General features: G+C 48.8%; 1 pseudogene; it reads right to left on the reverse strand.

Annotated features, from left to right (window-relative positions):
• Nucleotides 1-1,574: 1,574 nt before the first annotated feature.
• LOC144120347 (uncharacterized) lies at nucleotides 1,575-6,567 on the reverse strand (annotated as a pseudogene).
• Nucleotides 6,568-7,413: the final 846 nt, after the last annotated feature.

The following is a 7,413-nucleotide window of genomic DNA, read 5'->3' on the forward strand; positions in this document are numbered from 1 at the left end:
GCCTCTCTCCTCTTCTCCCTCGAACTCCGTGGCGTAACAATTTCCTCGGGTGAAGATGAGTCTCGTCCCCGAGAAAGTTATGTAGATCGGCGATGGCAGCGCTTCAAGCGAGCCACATGAACAACTTGTGTCTTGCGGGAACGGCGTTTATCCGTCGTCACTTTGGCGGCGACGTAATTCACGTCAGTCAGTTGGTCTAACACGACGAAGGGGCCATCGTACTTCTACAGGAACTTCTCACACAACCCTCTGTTGCGGATTGGCGTCCACAGCCAGACAAAGTCTCCTGGAGAGTAATTCACGGCACGATGACGCAGGTCGTAAAGTTCTTTCGAACGGCGTTGCGAGGCCAGGGTACGTAAACGGGCTATACGACGGGCTTCTTCCGCATGGCATAGTATCTGGCCAACCGACTCGTTCTCGTTGGGGGAAAACGGGAAGATCGTGTCGAGAAAAACGCGGGGAGTTCTGGCATAAAGCAAATAGAAGGGAGAATATTCGGTGACCTCATGATTGGCAGTGTTGTAAGCGTACGTCACATATGACAGCACTGCGTCGCAGTTTCGATGATCAGACGAGACATACATGGACAACATTGTCGTCAGAGTGCGGTTGGTGCGTTCGGTAAGACCGTTTGTCTGCTGCTGGTAGGGTGTGGAGTGTCGGTAGTCCGATCCACAAAGCCGGAGCATTTATTCCACGACATCAGCAGTAAATTGCTTTCCACGATCACTTATTATAACACGGGGTGCGCCATGGCGAAGAATAACAGTGTGTAGGAGAAACGTCGAAACAGCATCAGCCTTTGCGGTAACGAGAGCGGCGGTTTCCACGTATCTGGTGAGATAGTCTACACACACAATCACCCAGCGGCGTCCCTCAAAAGACTTTGGGAAAGGACCTAGAAGGTCAATTCCAACTTTTTCAAAAGGGGAAGTGGATGGTTTGACGGGCTGCAAAGGACCGGCCGGCGGGATGGTTCGTGGTTTAAATCGTTGGCATTCTTCACATGTTGCATCGTACTGCTTGGTGCTCTTATAAACTTGCGGCCAATAAAAACGCTGGCGAAGTCGGTGCAGAGTGCGAGAGAAACCTAGATGCCCAGATGTTATGTCATCGTGCATAGCGTGCAAAACTTGCCGACGGAGACTTTTCGGAACGACCAAAAGCAGGGCAGCTCCATCAACAGAGTAGGTCTTCTTGAACAAAATGCCATCTTTGACAGTAAAGGGCGTTGAATCTACTCCTCCTTCTGCTGCTGCTATAAAGGGCTGCAGTGAGTGGTCGCGACGTTGCTCGCGCCGAAAGGTCGCCTTACTGGGGAAGGTCGGCGCGAGCGAGGCTAAACACCCGTCCAAACAGTCTTCATCGGCAACTGAAGTCGGCAATGGGTGGCGGGACAAGCAGTCTGCATCAGCGTGACGGCGGCCACTTTTGTACGGGACAGCAAAGTTATATTCTTGCAAGCGCAGTGCCCAGCGCGCCAGACGACCAGATGGATCGCGAAGTCCGATGAGCCAGCATAGAGAATGATGGTCTGTGACAATAGTGAACTGGCGTCCATATAAGTAGGGTCAGAACTTGTGCACAGCGAACACAACTGCGAGACACTCCAATTCGGTGACAGTGTAGTTACGCTCACATTTTGTTAACGTGCGGCTGGCGTAGGCAACAACGTTCTCAGCCCCACTATGCAGCTGGACAAGTACTGCCCCAAGACCGACGCCGCTGGCGTCAGTGTGAACCTCCGTCACAGCAGAAGGGTCGAAGTGCCGCAGGAGGGGTGCTGAAGTGAGAGAAGATTTGAGGAGATGGAACAAGGACTCGCACTCAGGGGTCCACACAAACTGCGAATCCTTATGCAGAAGAGATGTGAGGGGGTGGGCAATTTGCGCAAAGCCAGCAATGAAACGACGAAAATAAGAAGAGAGTCCCATGAAGCTCCGAAGGCTTTTCAGGGTGCGTGGAGTTTCGAAATCGCTGACTGCAGCGATCTTCTGCGGATCGGGCCTGATGCCATCGTTGTCGATGAGGAAGCCAAGAACTAGAGCTTGCCGGCCCCCAAAATGGCACTTCTTAGAGTTCAAAATGAGTCCCGCTTTGCCGATGCATTCGAGAACAACACGCAGTCTGGCATTGTGCTCCTGGAAGGTCTTGCCGAAAATGATGACATCATCCAGATAACACATGCATATTTCCCATTTTAACTCGCGAAGGATAGAGTCCATAAAGCGCTCGAATGTCGCGGGGGCGTTGCACAAACCAAACGGCATCACATTAAATTCGTACAAGCCATCTGGGGTTACGAAAGCTGTCTTCTCACGGTCGCATGGACGCAGGGGAATTTGCCAATAGCCAGATCGCAAATCAACGGAGAGAAATATGACGCGGAATGCAGACAATCGACGGCGTCGTTAATGCGAGGTAGCGGGTACACGTCTTTTTTGGTCAACGCATTTAAACGACGGTAGTCAACGCAAAATCGCCAAGTATTGGCTTTTTTCCGGACTAGGATCACAGGTGCGGCCCACGGACTAGAAGACTCGCGGATAACTCCTTTCTGCAGCATGTCGTCCACCTGTTCTTGAATTAACTTGCTCTCATCCGGAGATACTCTATAAGGGTTCTGGCGAATAGGAGGTGCGCTTCCAGTGTAAATTTCATGCTGCTGTCGAGAGGCAGGGAAATGGCTACGAGATCCGTTGGAGGCAAAGTCGAATACTTGGATATGAGCCATCAAAATGCCTTTCAGAGTATGGCGTTCACTAGACGGGAGCGATTTGTTGACCATGCGCTCAAGCGCAGCCCCATATTCAGACTTTTGCTTGCGCGGCGCCGCTGCATTCAGAAATAGTTTCAATGGGGGGGGGGGGGGGGGTCCATGGTTCTCAAAACTCGCGAGTACTAGACCAGAAGGAAGACGAGCAGGCTCTTCTGACACATTCACAGTCCAGAGGTGTGCATGACCACCCACTGCCTCCAGGATGGCACGTGGCACAAATACATTTTTCTTCGCCCCGTTCTGAATATCTGGCTCGACGGCTATTGAGTGTATTCCCAAGAAATGGTCCGATGATTTCACGGGCAAAAATGTTGCCGTCATCGGAGGCAGCAGCACATATTCTGTCAGGGAGAGAACTCCTTCATGATAACGGGACAGGTTATCCACTAATGCCGGAATAGTGTTCGACTTCAAAGTAATGTCACCGCTACCAAAGTCAAGCGTTGCACCACACTCGCGCAAAGAGTCAACACCCAAAATAACGTCATGTGTAGTACGTCGCAGCACAACGAATTCTGTTCTGTAGCACTCGTCACCTAGTACAAATGAAGCCGAGCACAGGCCAACCGGAACTAGAGTTTCACCCCCAACTCCACAGAACGTACCAGTTCTGTCCCACACAAACATAACTTTGTGTCCAAGGCGGTTCTTAAATGACAGACTCATAACTGACACAGCGGCACCAGTATCAACCAAAGCATCCGTCTCAACATTGTCAACACACACTGACACTTTGTTCTTTAACATGATGATAGGCAGAGGTATTCTTGAAATTGACCGTCCGGCGACCTTACCTCCATCGGTCGCACCACCTAGTTTCCCAGCGGCAGAGAAACGCAGCGGCGACGTGGGGATGGTGAATGGCCTTGGCGCTGCGGCGGCGGAGTGATACTGCGATCGGAGACAGGGGAGTCATTTCGTGCACCTCGGGGGGAAGAACGAGGCCGATAGAAGCTAGCTGGTGGCTGCTCCCACTGGGCGTCATTCCTGAAGCGTGGTGCACGTTGTGCAGGGGGTCGAGAAAGTTGTCGACGCGGGCAAAAGCGGGAGATGTGTCCGCAGCATCCACAGCCGTAACATATGGGCGGCTGGTGGCTCTGGTAGCTCATATCAGGATCCGTTGGAGGTTGAGGAGAGGCGACAGACACGCGACGGGGCGCACCACGAGGCACTTCACCAGGATGGGACGGTCGCTGCTGGAAATAAGGGTGCGATGTCGATTGCCGGGTCCGCTCGGAGCCGGTGGTGTAACATGGTCCGTTGCCATTTGGGGCAGCAGTCCATGGCGTAGGCTGTTCCCATGATGGCACGGACCTCGATGGCTCTTGGTAATGTACATCAAAATTTGTACGTGGCCGCTGAGCAGCCAACTCCTCGCGTATGATCCTCCTGACTATAGAAGCGATGTCTTCGGGGTCGGGGACGTCGATGCTGGCGACGGTTGTGACATTCGAGAGGCGGCCGAATTTGGGCGCTATCCGGCGTGCTTTAAGCGCCTCAAATGCACGACACTGCTTTATGACATCTGCAACCGTATCAAGGGTGTCGCGTGAAATAAGGAAGTGATACACGTCCTCAGCAATCCCCTTGAGAAGGTGTCCGACCTTATCATCTTCTAGCATTTGCCGGTTGACAATGCCGCAAAGTTTCAAGACTTCTTCGATGTACCGCGAGCATGTTTCGCAGGCAGCTGGGCTCTCTGAGAAAGTTGCTGCTCAGTGCGTTCCTTCTTCGAAAGAGTGTCTCCGAAGGACTCACTGATTTCTTCGACAAATCGGCTCCAGGTAGTGAGAATTTCCTTGTGGTTGTCAAACCAAGTCAGAGCCGTGCCAGCAAGATAGAAAATGACATTGTACAGGCGGGCGGTAGAGTCCCAACGGTTGTACTTGCTGCACCTTTCATAATGCCGAAGCCATTCTTCAACGTCCTCTTCGGTCTCGCCGTGGAACGTACGCGGCTCTCGCTGATGGAGCAAGGCCGTCTCTTCGTCAGGTTACTCTACCCGAGTCTGCGTCACTTGCGTGGTAGGCATTGGAAGGAACTCTTGAGGAGATAAAGTTGGAAAACCTATTACACGGCGGCTGCAACAGGGTACTGGCGAATCCAGGACGTGTGTGCACCCAGCACCTTCACCAAATGTAGCGGATGAAATGGCTTTAGTACAGGTGAGAGCTCTACGGATGAAAGCTGGTCGCCGACGGCCCAGAGCCCAGATCAGACTCTGCGCGTCTCTATCTTCTTCCTCGAACTCCGCGGCGTAACAATATATATATATATATATATATATATATATATATATATATATATATATATATATATATATATATATATATATATATATATATATATATATATATATATATATATATATATATCTTTATGTGAAAGTATTCACAACTTCGGGGTTTCTCGAATTGCTTTCGCGCACTGCTAAAGCAGGAGGAAGGAGACGACGCCTAATGCAAACGGACGGACGCAGTCAGGCTGAAGGTTTTTCCTGACACTTTTTCATTTTACGATTATTACTTGCTTGCACTGGACCGACTTGTAACTGCGCTAGAGATGTAGGTTCTGCACCGGGGAATGCTTTCGACTCCTGCTCTTGGTTAAACGAACCCTGAACTGTACGGGCTCGATTAGAAAACAAGTGCGGCAACAAACCACTTCACTCGCTCACTGTGCAATGCTCCTCGCAGATCGTAGCAGACCGAGCGCATCCAAAGACGCAGGATACTCTTATTCGTCGATCGCAAAAGAACAACACATCTATGCTTATAGCATAATCGAGGAGTACAGAACTACAAACGGAAATGTTGAATGCTTGGTAATTAAACATCTAAGTTTCAGCTCGCTGCCATCTACAGAGAGCCAGCTGTCTGTATACGCGCCTTTATGGACATTCTTCTGGAATTACTGCAGTTTTCTCAAACAAGTAGGTTTCCTTTCTTAATCGTTCGTGACCTAAACATAAACGCATGTAGTAGTCATCAATACGGGATGGAATACAAGAGGTTGAATGTGTTGTATGGATGTGAGAACTTGGTTGCTGTACCCACACATGTTAGTTCTAGATCACCTTCAACCATAGATGCTTGCGTTACGAATATCAGCCAATCAGAACTAATGGGCAGAGTTATAATGTGCGACATAGACGATGATCTTCTCGTGTTTAGTATTACTAGTCGCCTTACACGCAGAAACCCTCCAGGGGTACAAAAATACCGGAAAATAGACGACAAATTGCTCCGGAAAATTTTTTTTTAGGTTAGGCTATATACTGGGCCAATGTGTACGATTGTAATGAACCTAATGAAGCATGCAAAAATTTTACAGCAGGTTAAAGGTTTGATATGATGATGCGTTTCTATTATGCAAGAAAAATAAAGTAATAAAAAAGCCACGGATTGCTGCTACACTTTACAGAAGAAGAGAACAAATGAGACGTACCATACTTTTATTGCTCAACAGAACGTAAACCTTTTCAACGATTTAAAAAGGTCTTGGCAAAGGACAGTGTTAATTGGAGAGGCATGGGAGAGGCCTTTGCCCTGCAGTGGGTGTAGTGAGGCTGATCATGCTGATGCAACAAACTCAATTCAGACTTAAGGAAAGAGAAAGAAAACTATTACCAAAGCTGCTTTTGCCGCCATCATACCAACGCAAAATATAAATTGGGAAACAGTGAACAAACTCACCAGCAGAAAGAACGTAAGGACAAACCTAGAAGAGGTGGAGATAAATGGAAATAAGATAGCGGGACAGAAGTTGGCTACCATGAAGACCATGACTACCATGAGTATTTTATACAATCAGCGAGGGCAGATAACTCAACCGCAGGCAGTAGACAATCGACAACACACGTTAAAGGGACGCTGAGGAGAAATTGAAGTTGTCTTGTATCCATAGAATACCAGCTCCTGATCACAAAAACGCCACTCTTCCTGAAAACAAAGCTCTTGTAATGTAGAAAATAGCAAGAACCAAAATACAGGTATCGCCGCCACAGGCCAATCTGGCATGTACAAGCGTGATGACTTCCTAGGACAAGAGGCGCCACCATGGAGGAATTTTTCTTACTTCATGGATGTCACGAATCTCTGAGACTTGCTAAGGAAGGTTGCGCACCGCACCGCTACCCGGCAGAAATCACGGAGTCTCCGTTTGCGTCGCGTTTCACGTCACTCCGTTCTGTGTCGTCATAAGAGTTCTCCGTGTCGTCATAAGAGTTCTCGAGTTTGAATCGGAGCGGCGGGAAAAAGTTTTCGACTTCGAATCCAAATTTCTTTGAAATAAATGCATCTTTCGCTCCAGGACAAGCGTCAACAAAGCCATGAAATGCCGAACTATCAGATATTGCTAACAAAAAAATTTTGATAGGGTTCTCCTCAGTGTCCCTTTAAACCCGTGCCAAATTCGCTTCTTTTCCATGATTCTTCGCTGGAAGACGCTGAAGATTTACTTAGTAAAACAAAAAGTGTGTTGCCGCTGGGTATGATGAACTTAAGGCCAAACCAATTAAGTACCTGTCCCAGTTGTTAAAAAAATGCTCTCGCACACACTATTCACTTAATGTTCCACACTGATATCTTTCATGAGCAACTGAAGATTGCAAAGGTTGTGCCGATATACAA

Source organism: Amblyomma americanum, chromosome 2, assembly GCF_052857255.1.
Source record: "Amblyomma americanum isolate KBUSLIRL-KWMA chromosome 2, ASM5285725v1, whole genome shotgun sequence".
Taxonomy (NCBI): domain Eukaryota; kingdom Metazoa; phylum Arthropoda; class Arachnida; order Ixodida; family Ixodidae; genus Amblyomma; species Amblyomma americanum.